General features: G+C 42.7%; 1 protein-coding gene and 1 long non-coding RNA gene across 2 annotated transcripts in view; one reads left to right on the top strand and one right to left on the bottom strand.

Moving 5' to 3' along the window:
- The window catches only part of LOC126941331 (uncharacterized), a 38,317-nt gene extending 33,736 nt beyond the window's left edge, over positions 1–4,581 (top strand). The window contains exon 3 of the long non-coding RNA XR_007721251.1: positions 4,413–4,581. This is a non-coding gene — a long non-coding RNA (uncharacterized LOC126941331). The remainder of the gene's footprint in view (positions 1–4,412) is intronic.
- The window catches only part of C18H18orf32 (chromosome 18 C18orf32 homolog), an 88,225-nt gene that overhangs the window by 52,873 nt on the left and 16,514 nt on the right, over positions 1–18,838 (bottom strand). The window lies entirely within an intron of this gene.

Raw genomic sequence — 18,838 nt, 5'->3', positions numbered from 1 at the left:
GAGATATAAATGTTGCTATCTGATTTTCACCTAAGAGTTGTTCCTTTAGTATGCACATTCAGGGCTGTCTTACTGACAATTGCCTGGGGTAATGAAACAGGTTATCAAAAAATTGGAAGTCTTGGCTGGGCATGGTGGTTCCTGCCTGTAATCCCAGCTATTCAGGAGGCTGAGACAGGAGAATCACTTGAACCCAGGAGGTGGAGGTTGCAGTGAGCTGAGATCATGCTACGGCACTCTAGCCTGTCCGAGACACTGTCTCACAAAAAAAGAAAAAAAGAAAGAAAAAGAAAGAAAAAGAAACAAAACCCAAGAAATTGGAAGTCTAAAGTAGGAGGACAAAAGGGGTCTTTGGTTGGGTGCGGTGGCTCACGCCTGTAATCCTAGTACTTTGGGAGGACGAGATGGGAGGATTGCTTGAGGCTAGGAGTTTGAGACCAGCCTGAGCAACATAAGGAGACCCCATCTTTATGAAAAATATAAAAATTAGCCGGGTATAGTGACACATGCCTGTAGTCCCAGTGTTAGGCAGGGATCTAGACCCGACATGGCGGCGCCACCCGGCGTAGCAGGTCCTCTGTTCGAGACTTCCCTTCCTCTTTGAACACACCCGCAGACTTGCATACGTCAGAGGTTCCGGCTGGGCAACCACACTCCCCCATGACCTGCAGCTCACCTGCATTCCACAAGTTCCTAAACAGCAGTTTCGGTTAACAGTTTCCAAAGACCCCTTCCTCATGACCTTTACTCAACTCCTGCCCTAGTAGTTTCAAGACCCCCCAGGCCCTCTTTGTACAACCAGCTTCCCTACCTCTCAGGCTATAAAAAAAGCCCCTACCCTCCTCCCTCAGCGCGACTTCCTCACCCGCACCTTCGGACCGAGGAACCTCGCCTGCGAGTCCTAATAAAGGCTATTCTCACTGCCATTTGCCTTGTGTTTTTGTTCCCGGTTCGGCTCCAGCCTCAGTTTACCTTTACACCCAGATAATGCAGGAGGCTGAGGCAGAAGGATTACTTGGGCCCACACGGTCAAGGCTGCAGAGAACTATGATTGTGCCACTGCACTCCAGCCTGGGTGACAGAGTATGAGACCTTATCTCAAAAAAAGGGTGTCTTATGAATCTTTTTTTTTTTTTTCTTTTTAGATGGAGTCTTGCTCTGTTGCCTGGGCTACAGTGGCACCATCTTGGCTCACTGCAACCTCTACCTCCTAGGTTTAAGTGATTCTCCTGCCTCAGCCTCCCAAGTAGCTGGGATTACAGGCGCCTGCCACTATGCCTGGCTAATTTTTGTATTTTTAGTAGAGACGGGGTTTTATTATGTTGGCCAGGCTGGTCTCAAGCTCCTGACCTCAAGTGATTTGCCTGCCTCAGCCTCCCAAAGTGCTGGGATTACAGGTGTGAGTCACCGTGTCCTGCCAAAAGGGAGTCTCATGAATCTACAAGATCTACTTCTACCTGTGTGTCTGATTCATCTATGCATTTGTGTTGTGTATACGTTTCACTACCCGAAATACATAAAAGAGCTCTGATTAGCTTAAAGAAAAAAAAAAGAGGCACTTAAATCAAATATTTTATCAGAAAAATAGAGACTTTAAGCTCAAATGCTTTTTCAGGTTCACAGGACTCATAAATCTTTAATAAATAAGCTGGTTTAAAAATTATTGGCAAAATAAAATTAGAAATGCCTTCTGAATTGTCAACATACATTATTGTTTAGATTTATTGGTCAAGCGGTTTTATATTTATCTCTGCGAAATATTATAAGGTGTCAAAATTTGGCATGAGGGCTATAAAGCTATAAATGTAGCCCAAAAGAGAATTACCTTTAATGTTGTTGCTTTAATGAAAACAATGAAATTCCGAGTTATTGGCAAAAAAAAAAAAAAAAGTCTATTTATTTAACCTCGAGGTTCTTACTTATGTAAATAACTGAAATTTATAGGTTGTAAAAATGGTTACCAGGGAAGTAACTTTAAGTGATGACTGTTGCAGTTTTCAGAAGTAATCTCCTCAGGTTCTAACTGCTGTGTGGCCCGATGCTAAAAATATTTTATCTTAAAGGACTGAAGGAAATATTTTCTTCCAATAAAACGTTCTGCGCTCTTGGCTTTACATTGTTCTATGAAATCAAAGATTTTCACTTATGACCCCAGACACAGTCTTCCTATGTTCAACTAATTCAAGTACCATTTTCAGAGCTTTGACTTGCAGGTTATCTGAATGTACTCCCTGTAGGGAAAAACAATCACACTGCAGAAAGTCTTTTCATTTGCCATTTGATAACTGGCCTAACAAACAGATTTTACATTTTTTGAAATAATTCCTATGTCATTGTCATTAAGTTTTGATTTGCTTAGGAAAACTAAGATGAAAAACCCAAGGCTATTACATCTACATTACTGTCTACATTGCTTTTAAAGTCCTTGTGCTGTTAAGTTATAGGGCTTTGACTCTTGGGTCTAAAAAGGACTTCAAATCCTGCTAAACCTTAAACACTGACAGCAGTTAAAGCCTCATCTTCAGATCCAGAGAAGATGACAATCAAAATAAACTGTGTTAATGAGACACTGGGCCAAAAATTAAAACTATTCAACTTCTCTAGGCCCAGAGACTATTGCAGAAGAGGTTGGCACGTGAGATTGTAAAGGCTGATTTTGAGAGAGAAAATTGTTCAGAGTTTTTCTATAAATTAAACATTAAGATCAAAAGCACACTGATACAATACCAGCATCTGGGTCCCTGTGTCAGAGTAACAAGGTTTTCCTGGAGAATTATACCACCTTTTTTTTTTTTTTGAGATAGAGTCTTGCTTTGTCGCCCAGGCTGAAGTACAGTGGTGTGATCTTGGCTTACTACACCCTCCACCACCTGGGTTCAAGCAATTCTCTCACCTCAGCCTCCCAAGTGGCTGGGATTACAGGCTTCTGCCACCATGCCTAACTGATTTTTATATTTTTAGTAGAGATGGGGTTTTGCCTTGTTGGCCAGGCTGGTCTTGAACTCCTGACCTCAGGTGATCCGCCTGCCACAGCCTCCCAAAGTGCTGGGATTACACGCGTGAGCCACTGTGCCCAGCCTATTTTACAACTTTATAAGTTATAGATAAATTATAACAATGGGAAATAGGCTGGGTGTGGTAGCTCATACCTCTAATCCCAGCATTTTGGGAGGCAGAAGCGGGTGGATCACTTGAGGTCAGGAGTTCAAGACCAGCCTGACCAACATGGTGAAACCCTGTCTCTACTGAAAATACAAAAAATTAGCCAGGCTTGGTGGCAGGTGCCTGTAATCCCAGCTTCTTGGGAGGCTGAGGTGAGAGAATTGCTTGAACCCAGGAGGTGGAGGTTGCAGTGAGCTGAGATCACACCATTGCACTGTAGCCTGGGTGACAGAGCGAGACTCCGTCTCAAAAAAAAAAAAAAAAGACCGGGCGCGGTGGCTCAAGCCTGTAATCCCAGCACTTTGGGAGGCCGAGATGGTGGATCACGAGGTCAGGAGATCGAGACCATCCTGGCTAACACGGTGAAACCCCGTCTCTACTAAAAAATACAAAAAAAAAAAAAAAAAACTAGCCGGGCGAGGTGGCGTGCGCCTGTAGTCCCAGCTACTCGGAGGCTGAGGCAGGAGAATGGCGTAAACCTGGGAGGCCGAGCTTGCAGTGAGCTGAGATCCGGCCACTGCACTCCAGCCTGGGCAACAGAGCGAGACTCTGTCTCAAAAAAAAAAAAAAAAAAATACAAACAATTATAACAAAGTTTATGAAAATTTTATCTTATGGTCAAGATGATTAAAATTTAATAGATTTGTTGATAAGATTTAAGAGAGATATAATTGGCCTCATGTTGTCTTTTTTAAGGCTTATCATTTAGGAAATTAAGTCTCCTTTCTCAAAGAATAAAGATTTCTGCCTCTTTTTTTTGGGAAATATTTGAGTTATAATGTGGTCTAAATAAATGACTTATTTTACAATGACTTGTGATCCTATTTTGTGATATCAAGTGTTTTTTAAACTTTTTATGTTTGGCCAACTTTCCAAAGTCAAATTCTAAACTCAATCCTTTTGACCTCATTAATTTTTTGAATTTAGGTCCTCTGAAGTCCAAAAGAGACATTTTCAGCTTATTTGGTGTAACAAAAGCATACAGAAAGTGTTATTAAATATGAAATGGTGTTTAACCTTCTTTGGATTATATTTATATAAATGTGTTATTAGTATGCCTTCCAAAATTATATGAAATTCCTATAATTCTGATATGTATTAGTATAGATTATGGTAGTAATTATGATTATTTTTTAAAATTATTGCATGCCACATAAGTAACCAAATTTCCTTGTCATTTGTGTCTTTAACCATGGCTGTTCTAAGACTTTGTCATCCACAATTGTTGTTTTACTTTGATCCTTTTACAGAGTGGTTTATAATCAACTATAGAACTCTGAGTACTCTGATAATTTTAGAGACTGTGCCATTGGAATCGAGAGAAAAACTTCCAGGACTCTCATGGAGAGCTGATGTTTTCATGAGGATTGTTGATCCAATACTGGAAGAACAGAAGTTAATTGCATGGATTAAACTAACAGAAGCCTGAAATAATCTTTCATTACTTTTTGTTTAAAACATTTGCTTATTCTTTTTGTTTTGTTTTTCAGAGTCAAGAAAACTGTTTCTTCTTTGAAGCTATTTACAGTTTTTAACAGTTGAGTAAAGTATATTCTAGCAAGCAAAATTTACAACATAATTTATTTCTCTCTACCTAATTTCTCTGAAATTCAGAAACTATTTGTGAGTGTTCTTAATTTATGGCAATATACTTATTTGTATAAGTTCCGTAAGAATCTGCTTTGTTTTATTACAGGCCATACCTGGAGACTCTGCTTATTTTCCCAAGTCTTTGACTGGAATGGCATATTTTCAGATTGCCTTGAGGAAATGAGGTTGACCTATAGAGCCAATTAAAGCCCTTCAGAAAAACTGGTCCCATACCTTGTCCTTCATAGGGGTCTGATCTGTGGCAAGAAAGAATGTTGGTTTCTGACAGGCCCAGGAATCCCAAGTTTTCTTGGGATACTGAAAAGAGGAAGTCACCCAGGCTGAGCCTGAGGTTTTTAAAAAGGTCTAATCTCAGATGCCTTGAGGAAAAGCTTCCAGCAAAGTCAACTTAAAAAAAAATAGAGAGTCTACATAGCAAATGATTATTCTTGCTGCACTTTATGCAAATAATCAAGCCAAGTACAAAAAGGCTAAAACTTATTTTACAAATAAACTGGTCCTACTATGATTTTTTCTTTAATAAAATTGGGAAATTAGAGAGAGAAAAATTATGTTTCAAAATAACGTATAGTACACATGTTATTAGATTCTAGCCTTGTCTAGTGTTTTCCAATTTTTATTATTTTCTACAATTTGGACTGAAGCCAGAAATTTTTCCTGTCCACAAGTCTTAAAATAATGTTTTCAATTTTTTTTCTTTCTTTCTTTTTCCTCCTCCCCATTTTTCCGGATTTGAAATGCTGGAGCTAGACAACTTAAACTTTGGAAGAAAATGATAGCAACCTATTTATATACATAAATCATTTTCATATCTGCCTACTGATGTGTGGACTTCAGAGTAATATGGCGTGTATCAGTTTTCTGGGATTTTTCTTTCCTTTTTTTTTTCGGTTATTGCTTCCTTTTCCCCCTCTGTTTTCTTTCTCTTTTCCTTCCCCCATTTTTTTTTTTTTTCTTCATAGGACATGAGAGTTCACAACCTGTTCCAAATGAGCTTTCCCAACAACATAGGACCTATTTGTCTAGGAATAAACTCTCTTATCCATGAAAGATCAGCAAAATCCAAGACCAGCGACTCATTTTCTTCTAAAATGTTTTCTCCAAAAGATTTTCAAAAGAAAACAGGGGAGGAATATAAAAGGAAAATAAAAACTTGGGACCCCGATTCACTATGACAAAAGGAAAAAAAATCAAGCTGAAAGCTGAGTATGTAAGAAACTGCCTTTCCTTTTGTTTCTGAGCAGATAGCTACAGATAAAATGTTAAATATCTCAACAGGTAGCTCCTCTATATTCATCTTATCTCATGATTTACTGATCAGGAGATGAATACACAACTGACTATTCCCTTACCTGTTCCTTTTCTCTTGCAACATGTGGATTACCATACCCTCCTTCTTTCCTCTCCAGCCTGTTTTTCCCCTTTAAATATTGAAGCCTTCAAAATTATCTTTGGAGAAAGGCATAGATACCTGCCTCCTGGGCATGTCATTAACCTTGGCAAAATAAATTTTTTACTTACCTGTGTAAGCCAAAAAAAGATGAGTTGCTTTGTGATTACAGGGCTAGATTGAGAATCTCACTTGTTAAACATTCTGGTCTTAAAATGGTTGACAAAAATGTCAAGCTCTAAAATATTTGAAGAGATTTATTCTGAGCTAAATATGAATGACTGATGGCCAGTGACACAGCCCTCAGGAGATCCTGAGAACATGTGACCAAGGTGGTTGGTGCACAGCCTAGTTTTATACATTTTAGGGAGACATGGGACATCAATCAAATACATGTAAGATATACATTGATTCAGTCCAGAAATGTGGGACAACTCGAAGTAGGGGCTTCTAGATCATAGGTAGATTTAAACATTTTCTGATTGGCAATTTGTTGTAAGAATTATTATTAATAGAAAGGAATATGTGGGTTACAATAAGGGGTTGTGGAGACCAAAGTTTTATCATGTAGATGAAGCCTCCAGGTAGCAGGCTTCAGAGAGAATAGATTGGTCTTGGGAATTCTTCCACTAGGAGACATCATGATGCTTCCATTGATTTGGAGATAAGATGGCCACTTGGCCATGAACTACTGGTTGGAGTGATTGATTCCAATTACCAGGGGGAATTTGGTGACTGTCACACAATAGAGGCAAGGAGGGCCATGTCTGGAACCCAGAGCAGTCTCTGGAACACCTCTTAGTACTACCATACCCAATAAGAGAAGTTAAGTGTAAAAATATAGCAAGTAAAAAAGGTAGGCCTACCAAGGATTCAGCCCCTTTGGGAGTGAAGATTTGAGTCACCCCCCAGGTAAAGAACTTGAGCAGCTGAGGTACTGGCTGAGGAAATGGAACATGGAATGACTAGTGAAAGAAGAAAGGCTTATCAAACTGCAGCCCTGTGACTAGCATAGAAATGAGGATAGTAGGCTGGGCACGCTGGCTCACGCCTGTAATCCCAGCACTTCAGGAGGCTGAGGTATGTGGATCACCTGAGGTCAGGAGTTCAAGACCAGCCTGACCAACAGGGAAAAACCCCGTCTCTACTAAAAAATACAAAATTAGCTGGGCCTGGTGGCGCATGCATGTAATCCCAGCTGCTCAGGAGGCTGAAGCAGGAGAATCACTTGATCCTCGGATGAGGAGATTGGAGTGAGCTGAGATCGCGCCACTGTACTCCAGCCTGGGTGACAAGAGCAAAACTCCATCTCAAAAAAGGAAAGAAAAGAAAAGAAAAGAAAAGAAATGAAGATAGTAGCAGCTATGCATATTCTCCCTTTATCCACTCATGGTTTTGGCTCACATGTATATGCTATATGTCTATATTCAGTACTCTTTTATTTACTCCCTCTCCCATTATTATTATTATCATTAAGACAGGAACTCACTATGTCACCCAGGCTGGAGTGCAGTGGTGCAATCTCAGCTCACTGTATCCTCCATTTCCTGGGCTCAGGTGATCCTCCTACCTCAGCCTCCTGAGTAGCTGGGACTACAGGTGTACATCACCACTCCTGGCTAATGTTTGTATTTTTTGTAGAGTTAGGGTTTGCCATGTTGCCCATGCTGGTCTTGAATTCCTAGGCTCAAGCAATCTACTCACTGCAGCCTCCTAAGGTGCTGGGATAACAGGTGAGAGACACTGCGCCCAGTCCCTCTCCCTGTATCTCATTGTTGTACCATCCCTGTAGAACTTACCATTTGTGTTATGGTGATCTGATATGTGTCTGCCTCCCTGGTAGGCAGGATCCTTGAGGGAAGGGAACTTTTATACGTACACCAAACACAGGCCCAGTCCACTGGGCATGCCACCTGGCCATCTTCTGTTGCTTCTGCCCAGTGATCATCTGCTAACCACCTGCACTTCCCTGCACAGAAACAATGAGTTTAATTCAACTTAGGATTACTAATAATTATCACTTGGCTCAGCAGCCTTGTCCTGCTGGGCAAACTCACGAGAGAGCAGTTAGACAGTTAAAGGAACTGCTATGGTTTATATAAAATAATAAGCATTCTCTCCTCCCTCTTCTATGTATAGACTGCTTAATAATAATAGTTATTAATAGCTAGTATTAATTGAGTACCGAGTGCTGGAGATAAGAGAAGACATAGTCCCACTTTAGTGGGAGGTGCACTAGTAAATCCTTGCTGACATGACAGGGTGATAGTGTTATGCTAGAAGTTGCAGGGGGTTGGGGGTGGGTGCGGTGTATGGTAAACTCACCTGATAGCATAACTTAAGCATACCCTGAGAAGGACCTCACATGGCAGACGCCCCTGCATGCGGTTAGGAGTTCTGAGCTAAGGAATCCAGGCATGGCTTACCCGGAGATTCATTCCTTGTCTATGAAGAACCTCTGAGCGCCCGACCCTATCCCCATCCTGTGGAATTCGGGCTGTACAGGGGACCCAGGCCGTTTGTTCGGGGTTAAATGAAGGTTGCTGGGTGGAGGTTGTCAGAGGGAGGATCCTATGTGAAAATGCTATTGAAACTGTGTGCCTTTTGCAAGTGGTTGCAGTTCTCCTGCTCAGCCCACTGCCCTGGACATTCTCCCCCATATGTAAGTACCCAATAAAAACCTCATGTCTCATTGGCTGGCTTTGGGTCTCTTCTTCGGCCTCTTGAACCTGGTGCCATCCCCACTGGTGTTGATAGGTGTTTCGCACAACAAGGATGGCTGCAGGAACACGGAGGAGTGATGTCTAACTTAGACTGGGATAGATCCGCAGGGAAGGCTTCTTGGAGAAGGTGACTCGCAGTAAGGGAGGAGACCACCCCTCATATCGTCTTATGCCCAATTTCTGCCTCCAAAGAAAGAAGAAGTAAAAACTCAAAGGCAGAAATGAAATCCATAGTCAGACAGCCTGGCACCGCACCCTGGGCCTGGTAGTTAAAGATCGACCCCTGACCTAATCGGTTCTGTTATCTAGAGATTACAGACATTGTATAGAAATGCACTGTGAAAATCCCTATCCTGTTTTGTTACGATCTAATTACCAGTGCATGCAGCCCCCAGTCACGTACCCGCTGCTTGCTCAATCAATCACGACCCCCTCACACGCACCCTCTTAGAGTTGTGAGCCCTGCTCACTCGGGGAGCTCGGCGCTTGAGACAGGAGTCTTGCCGATGCCCCCCCGGCCGAATAAACCCCTTCCTTCTTTAACTCGGTGTCTGAGGAGTTTTGTCTGTGGCTCGTCCTGCTACAACAGTAAGAATAGGAGTTAGCAGGCCGGGTGCGGTGGCTCAAGCCTGTAATCCCAGCACTTTGGGAGGCCGAGACGGGCGGATCACAAGGTCAGGAGATCGAGACCAGCCTGGCTAAATACGGTGAAACCCCGTCTCTACTAAAAAATACAAAAAACTAGCCGGGTGAGGTGGCGGGCGCCTGTAGTCCCAGCTACTCGGGAGGCTGAGGCAGGAGAATGGCATAGACCCGGGAGGCGGAGCTTGCAGTGAGCTGAGATGCGGCCACTGCACTCCAGCCTGGGCGACAGAGCGAGACTCCGTCTCAAAAAAAAAAAAAAAAAAAAAGAATAGGAGTTAGCTTGACCAGCAGGGCATGGCTGTGTTAGGCTCTTTTGGTGAAGGAAATGAGATCTTATGCTAGAGAGCTTATGCTAGCTTTAGCAGTGGCATTTGTGGTAAAGAGACACAGCCAGGGATCCACGCATGGGAGTCCTGTTACAGCTGGTCCTTGTGGAGACTGGGTATAAGATAGTGGATCGCATACTAAAGCACACCAGAATCACCTGGAGGGCTGGTGAAAGCCCAGATCTCAGGGCCTCTCACCTCCAGGGTTTTTGATTCAGTAGGACCGAGATGAGGCCAGAGACTGTGCATTTCTAACAAGCCTGCAGGTGATACTGATGCTGCTGGTCCAGGCCCCACACTTTGAGATCTCCCCCTGCCTAAAGCAGGCCTGGCAATCTCAGTCACAGAAGCCCATGGATCTTGGCCCAAGCTGTGTGGAGTCATGTTGGTTGTGCAGCTACCTTCTCTATTTTCTCTATTTTTTTATTTTTTGAGATGGAGTTTCACTCTTGTTGCTCAGGCTGGAGGGCAGTGGCGCGATCTCGGCTCACTGCAACCTCTGCCTCCCGAGTTCAAGTGATTCTCCTGTCTCAGTCACCCAAGTAACTGGGTTACAGGCGCCTGCCACCACATTCAGCTAATTTTTGTATTTTTAGTAGAGACAGGGTTTCATCATGCTGGTCAGGCTGGTCTCAAACTCCTGACTTCAGATGATCCGCCCTTCTTGGCCTCCCAAAGTGCTGGGGTTACAGGCGTGAGCCACTGCACCCAGCCTATTTTCTCTATTTTTGGTGCTTTCATTCTCTCAGGATTGTTCACTCCTCCTGCTCACTGTGTCTTTACCTCTCAGCTTGCTTTACTCACTGGTGGTTTTGACCCTGCACAGCCTAACAGGGTCCCTCAATCCAGCTGCCTCTCTCTTTTTTTTTGAGATGCAATTTCACTCTGTTGCCCAGGCTGGAGTGCAATGGTGCGATCTTGGCTCACTGCAAACTCTGCCTCCCAGGTTCAAGCGATTCTCCTGCCTCAGCCTCCCAAGTAGCTGGGATTACAGGCGTGTGCCTCCATACCTGGCTAATTTTGTATTTTTAGTAGAGACAGGGTTTCTCCGTGTTGGCCAGTCTGGTCTCAAACTTCCGACCTGAGGTGATCTGCCCGCCTTGGCCTCCCAAAGTGCTGGGATTACAGGCATGAGCCACAGCACCCAGTCAACCAACTGCCCATCTCTGTGCATCTCTTTGGCTTCACTCTTGGCTCTTCCTTGATGCTTTACATATTCCCCAGTTTAAAGGCTGAATACAGAGAAACTTGATTAGCCAAATTTGTTCCTGAAAGGGCATAGTTTAGAGCACTTGCTACCTCACAGGCTGCTGGCCAGCCCAGGAAGTAGCTGTGTTTGGCTCAGGTGTCCACCTGTGAAGGCGGGGTCACGGACACAGAGAGGAAAGCTCCCCTGCTCTCCCAGGCATCTCGGAAGAGTGGTCTGAGTGTATCCTCTCACTTCCTCTCCTCCTGTTTTCCACACACTCTACCCCAGGAGGAACTCTATTTCTTTTTTTTTCCTTTACGTTTTTTAAAAAATTATTTATTATTTTTTGAGACAAGGTCTTGTTCTGTTTCCCAGGCTGGAGTGCAGTAGCATGATCATGCTACTGCACCTCGAACGCCTGGACTCAAGTGATCCTCCCGCCTTAGCCTCCCAAGTAGCTGGAACCACAGGCATGTGCACCACCATGCCTGGCTAATTTTTGTACTTTTTGTAGAGATGGGGTTTTGTTTTGCAACGTTGCACAGGCGATCTCGGCTCACTGCAACCTCTGCCTCCTGGGTTCAAGTGATTCTTCTGTCTCAGCCACCCAAGTAACTGGGTTACAGGTGCCCGCCACCACGTCTGGCTAATTTTTGTATTTTTAGTAGAGACAGGGTTTCATCATGCTGGTCAGGCTGGTCTCAAACTCCTGACCTCAGATGATCCACCCTCCTTGGCCTCCCAAACTCTTGGGCTCAAGCAATCCACCTGCCTCGGCCTCCCAAAATGCAGGGATTACAGGTATGAGCCACCGTGCCTGGCCAAAGTGCTCTATTTCTGTAACTCCGTTGAAACTTTCCTGAGGACCATCCATGGCTCCTGTTCTCCAAGCCCAAAGGTCTCTCTTCAGTCCTCAACATTTATTCTACTTTGCTTTTTTCAATCACTTTAGTTTTGACTAAAGTACTTGTGGTTCAAAACTTAAAAGGTACAAAATGCTCTACAATAAAAAGAAATTATCTTTTCAGCTCTTCCCCCAGCGATCCAAAATGCCCTCCCCAGAGGCAACCAATGTTCCTAGTTTCCTCTAAACGTGTCTGGAAATATTCTATGAATATAAACATGTGTACAGTTGACCCGTAAACAGTGTAGGTTTAAGGCCAGGCGCCGTGGCTCACGCCTGTAATCCCAGCACTTAGGGAGGCTGAGGGAGGGTGGATCACGAGGTCAAGAAATCAAGACCATCCTGGCCAACATGGTGAAACTCCATCTCTACCAAAAATACAAAAATTAGCCAGGTGTGGTGGCATGCCTGTAGTCCCAGCTACTCAGGAGGCTGAGGCGGGAGAGTCGCTTGAACCTGGGATGTGGAGGTTGCAGTGAGAAGAGATTGTGCCACTGCATTCCAGCCTGGCAACAGAGTGAGACTCTGTCTCAAAAACAAACAAACAAAAAAACAATATGGGTTTGAACTGGAGGGTCCACTTATACACAGATATTTTTTCAACCAAATGCAAATTGAAAACACAGTACTCACGGGATAGGAAACCTCTGTATACAGAGGGCTGCTTTTCATATTTATGGGTTCTGCAGGGCTGACTGCGGGACTTGAGTATGTGTGGATTTCGGTATACATGGGGGTCTGGACCCAATTTCTTGCATAAATCGAGTGACGACTATATATATTTTCTTTTTTTCTTTCTTTTTTTTTTTTTTTTTTTTTTGAGATGGAGTCTCACTCTGTCACCCAGGCTGGAGTGCAGTAGCTCTATCTGGGCTCACTGCAACCTCTGTCTCCTGGGTTCAAGCAATTCTCGTGCCTCAGCCTCCCAAGTAGCTGGTACTACAGGCATGCACCACCATGCCCAGCTAATTTTTTTGTATTTTTAGTAGAGATAGGGATTCACCATGTTGGCCAGGCTGGTCTCAAACTCCTGACCTCAGGTGATCCGCCCCCCCTTGGCCTCCCAAAGTGCTGGGATTACAGGTGTGAGCCATCTTGCCCAGCCTTCTCCTCATTTTTTAAACTGGCTACTTCTATTTGTCAAAGCTCCTCATTAAAAAAATTGGTAGCATATTACACTCCTCCATACCTTGCCTTTTCACTTTAATTTTTTATTTTTATTTATTTTTAATTTTTTAGAGATGGGGTCTTGCTATGTTGCTCAGGTTGGTCTCCAATTCCTGGCCTCAAGTTATCCTGCCACCTCAGTCTCCCTAGTTGCTAGAATTACAGGTGTGAACCACTGTGTACAGCCACTTTATACATTGAAGTTAGTGTCATGTCATGACATAAGGTGCTTTTTCATTCTTTTTTACAGCTGGATATTATTCTGTTGTGTGATGTGCCATGATTTATGGCTCCCCACTGATGGACAATGTTCATAATGTTTTGCTGTTGCAAACATGCTGTAATAAATTTTCCTGCACATATTTGACTTTGCACAGTGCAGGGTATTGGTAGCTGTAATTGTCTTAAGGTGGATTCGTCAGAAAATGGAATTTTTTTTTTTTTTTTTTGAGATGGAGTCTCGCTCTGCCCAGGCTGGAGTGCAGTGGCATGATCTCAGCTCACTGCAACCTTCACCTCCTGGGTTCAAGCAATCCTCTTGCCTCAGCCTCCTGGTAGCTGGTGTGTGCCACTACATCCAGCTAATTTTCGTGTTTTCAGTAGAGACGGGATTTCACCGTGTTGGCCAGGCTGGTCTTGAGCTCCTGACCTCAGGTGATTCACCTGCCTTGGCCTCCCAAAGTGCTGGGTTTACAGGCAGGAGCCACTGCGCCTGGCCCTGAAAACGGATTTTGATGAAGAGATTTGTGTGCAGGTAGTTTGTTCCCTCAAGCCAAGACTAACTCCTAGGGAGGGATTCAGCTCTGAATCCTCAGCTGCCAACACTCCATCAGCTGAGAGAATGAGTGCATTGGACCTGAGAGGTGCATTTGAACCATGCACTGCTACGCCCACTGCACTATACCCTTGAGCCAGTCAGCTCCTCCAGATTTATAATATAAATTTACTTCACCTGGGAACAGCATCGCCAGAATTCCGGTTGGTGTCTTCTTGGCAGGAGGACTTCATAGAGGAGGTGATTCCTGACTTAGGTTTTTAAGAATAAATAGGACATTGCCAAGTGGACAAGACAAAGGGGTTGGAAAAAGACTTTAAAGAGCACCCCCCTCTGTGGTTCTTACCAAGGGTGTGGGTTCAAATCACTTGAGGAGCTTTTGCAACACACAAATGTCTGGGCTTCTTGGGAAAGAACCAATCTGGTCTTATCTCTTCATTTTGCAAATGAGGAAACTAAGATATTGCATTGATTGAATTAGCAGCAAAGCCAGGCTGGAGTCTCAGGTCTCTGCGGAGCCCCAGACCTTGTTTTCCAAACTGTAATCCCTCTGGCGCATTTCAAGCAGGAATAAAACATTCTTAACTACAATGGAATAACTGCCTTTTCCCAATTTGCAAAAAAACTTAATTTAATGTAAGTATCATTCTCAGTTGCAAGTTTTCTCCCATAATGTTCTTAATTTTTAATTTTGAACTAATTTTTGCCTTATAAAAAAGTTGCAAAAATAGTATAATGAGCTCTGTATACCCCTCACAAGCTTCCCCTAATGTCAATATTTTACATAATCACTGTAAAATGAGCAGAACTAGGAGCTCAATATTTGCACAATACTACTAACTAAACTACAGAACTTACTTGAACTTTATCCTTTTATTTTAATTAATTAATTAATTTTTTAGACAAAGTCTGGCTCTGTCACTCAGGATGGAGTGCAGTGGCATGATCTCAGCTCACTGCAACCTCTGCCTCCTCCTGGGTTCAAGCGATTCTCCTGCCTCCACCTCCTGAATAGCTGGGATTACAGGCACTCACTACCACACCAGGTTAATTTTTGTATTTTTAGCAGAGGCAGGGTTTCACCATGTTGGCTTGGCTGGTCTCGAACTCCTGACCTCAAGTGATTTGCCCACTTTCGCCTCCCAAATTGCTGGGATTACAGGCATGAGCCACCATGCCCGGCCAATTTTATCACGTTAAAAAACTTATTCTGAACTTTCTTTAGGGCTTACATAAAATTATTTTGATTTTCTATTTTTTTAGGCAGAGTCTAGCTCTGTTGCCCAAGCTGGAGTGCAGTGGTGTGACCATAGCTTTCTATTAATTCTAGGAGTTCACTGTAGCCTTGAACTCCCACGCCTGACTAACTTAAATTTTTTTTTTGTAGAGATGTGGCCTCCTTTTATTGCCCAGGCTGGTCTCAAACTCCTGACTGGAAGTGATCCTCCCACACGGCCTCCAAACATGCTGGATTACAGGCATGAGCCACCATGCCTGGCCAGGGTTATGGAAAATTAAACCTTACTTTTTAAAAAAGCTTTTGTACTTTCTACAACTTTCATGCTTTCAAAAGATAAAAGAACACATAAACAAGTAACAGAGGAGTTGTAATGAAAAGACTCAAAAGTTGCCAATAATGCTTAGACAGCTGGTTTTTCTTCTGTATTTTAAAATCATGTTTTCTATTATCTTTGAAAGCATGCAAATTTAATTAAGCTGACATTTTAAAGCAAGGCACATTAGCTAAATGAATGGTGTCTGTGAGATCATTTTTATGTGATAAAATGAAGTATTTCACATTTAATGCACGTCAGCAGAAACTGTCATGACCTGTAGGTGCTCTCCCATCTGAATGGGTCTGAGCACTGCTGTACTCCAGGCCATCCATCTATTTAGAGGTGCAAGATACCATGAAATGCAAGCCTTTGGCTTTCTGGACCAGGCTTTTCAACTAGTTACTGTTGAGATAGACCTCAGACCTCTGTTACTATCATATACCAGCATAAATATTATGTGTCGTTTATTGGAATCCCCTCCATCCCTGATATTGATCTCCTCCTTAGAGTACTAATTTCATTTATTTATATTTTTATATTTCAGTTATTCATTTTTTATGTATGCACATGGTGAAATTCAAGCTGTACAGAAAAGTATATTAGGCCTTTTTTGTGTTGCTTTAAAGGAATACCCGAGACTGGGTAATTTATGAAGAAAAGAGGTTTAATTGACTCATGGTTCTGCAGGCTGTACAAGAAGTGTGGTGCCACATCAGCTTCTGGGGAGGCCTCAGGAAGCTTTCACTCATGGGGAAAGGTGAATAGGGATTAGGCTCATCGCATGGCCAGAGCAGTAGCAAGAGAGAGGGGAGGTGCCAAAGACTTTTAAACAACCAGATCTCCAGATAACTCATTCATTATGGTGAGGACAGCACCAAGCCATTCATGAGGGATCTGCCTCAGTCATCCAATACCTCCCACCAGGCCCCACCTCCAACATTGGGGGTTACATTTCAACATGAGATTTGGAGGGACAAACCAAACCACATTAAAAAGCATAAAATTAAGAGTTAAAATACCCCCCTTACCCCCACCAACTTCTAGACCCTTGATTCTCAAAGGCGGGTGGTGCCATCTCCTGGGGACACTTTGGAAAGGTTGGGGAGTATTTTTGATTGTTTCAATGATTGCAGGTATTACGGAATTGGGGGAGTGGTAAAGAATGTTTATCATCCTGCAAACAAAGAAAAAAAAAAAAAGAATTTACCTGCATCCAACACAACGTTTTAATCCTGGTGGATGTTCATATACGTGAAAAATCCTGTTTACTATGATCTAAATCTAGAAAATACATGTTAACAGTTGTTCAGTTCTGTCCAACCTGGGAGATGCTATTCACATCATAGAAATCATAGATTTTAATATTTATTATGCTATTTTTCTGGCAGATGCCAGTGAAGTGTCTTGCTCTGATAAAATTAGCACATTGTGACAGTTTTTCCAAACAGTGGAGGTGAAGTATGATGAGGAAGGGGTCCTTTTTCTAATTTGCATCGAAGTGACATATGGGACTTTTGTCTTTTAAAAAAATTGTGTAAAAAATTTTTGAGAACTAAGAAAACAAGTTCTTATATGTTGCAAATATTTTGTGATTTAGTTTTAAATTATCGTTGACTTTGTTTAAACTCTTTTTCACTGCAGTTAAAAAACAGCTTTGGCCAACATGGTGAAATCCTGTCTCTACTGAAAATAGAACAATTAGCCGGGGGTGGGGCAGGTGGCGTATGACTGTAGTCTCAGGCTGAGGCATGAGAACTGCTTAAACCTGGGAGGTGGAGGTTGCAGTGAGCTGAGATGGCACCACTGCACTCTAGCCTGGATGACAGAGCAAGATTCTGTTTAAAAAAAAAAAAATGTGTATAGCCAAGTTTATTATGTTTCCCTTTTATTTTTTGTGTTTATATCTTGCCTAAAGAGCCTGCCCTTCTTTATGAGATTGAAAAAGTAAATTTTTACTTTTAATTTTTTTAAAAATTAGAGACATTTGTATATTAAGTATATAATCACTCTTGTTATTAAAGTATTTCATTTCTAAGGTTTTTCAAATGCCTATTGAAAATATTTTTGGTCCACCTTTGATGTGTAAATGTGGTAAACTATGTGTATAGATTTCCTTGTATTGAACCCGGCTTGCTTGCATTTCTGGGTTGAATGGACCTCAACTGGTCATGACGTTCTAATGCACTGTTGAGTTTTATTTGCTAAAGATATAAAATACTTGAAATGAGATTGAGTTATGATTTTCTTGTTTTTGCATTTCAATTATTTTTCAGATTTGTTGTTAGTGTTATTCTGGTTTTGTAGAAATTTTGACACTTTTATTGTGTGGTCTGTCTCTGAAAAAGTTTAAATAGTTTCAGAATTTATCATGCATTTATTCAACAAGTATTTATTAAGTACTGGCATTGGAAATACAGCAATGATCAAAATGGACAAGAATGCCTTTCATCTTAGCAGGGGAAGGCAGACTGTAAACAAATAAATAGTTAAGATACATAATATGTCAGGTGGTGGTAAGTGTTCTAGAGAAAATAAAGCAGAGGAGGGAGACAGAGGTGCTAGGAGGCAGGAGCAGGGGCTGCCATTTTAAATGGGGAGGCCAGGCATGGTGACTCATGCCTGTAATCCTAGCACTTTGGGAGGCCAAGGCAGGCAGATCATTTGAGGTCAGGAGTTTGAAACCAGCCTGGCCAACATGGTGAAACCCCATTGCTACTAAAAGTTAGCCAAGAATGGTGGTGGGTACCTGTAATCCCAGCTACTCAGGAAGCTGAAGCAGGAGAACTGCTTGAGCCCAGGAGGCAGAGTGAGCAGTGAGCAGAGATTGCACCATTGCACTCCATCATCCTGGGTAACAGAGCAAGACTCGGTCTCAAAAAAAAAAAAAAAAACAAAAAGGAGGGGGAGGTCAGGAAGCCTCATAGAGACAGTGACATTTAGGCAAAGACCTGAAGGAGGTAAGGGAATGAGCCGTGTAAGTACTGAGAGGTCAATAGAGGGAATAGCAGTCCTAAAGCCCTGAGATGGGAACTGCCCAGGGTGTTCAAAGAACATTAAGAAGGTCAGAATGAGGAGGGCTAAGCCAGGGGAAAAGAAGTGTGAATTCACATCAGAGGTAGAGGGGGCCCTGAGAGTAAGGAGTCAACTTTACAATGAATGAATTGAGGAGTCACTGGAGGGTATTTCTGGTGGTTTATTTCAGGTGACAGCTCAGGGTGGTTGGACCGGGGTGGGAGCAATGGAGGTGTTCAGAGATGGTCAGACTCCTGTTGAATCTTGAAGGTGGATCCACTGGGATTTGTTGGCTATTGGATGTGGGATAAGAAAAAATGGGAGAAGTCGAATTTGACTCCAGTTTTTGGCTGGAGTGACTGGAAGGATTTGTTTACC

This window comes from Macaca thibetana, chromosome 18 (assembly GCF_024542745.1).
Source record: "Macaca thibetana thibetana isolate TM-01 chromosome 18, ASM2454274v1, whole genome shotgun sequence".
NCBI classification, from domain to species: domain Eukaryota; kingdom Metazoa; phylum Chordata; class Mammalia; order Primates; family Cercopithecidae; genus Macaca; species Macaca thibetana.
The sequence above is the reverse complement of the archived record's forward strand: the minus strand, read 5'-3'. Positions and strand labels throughout refer to the sequence as shown.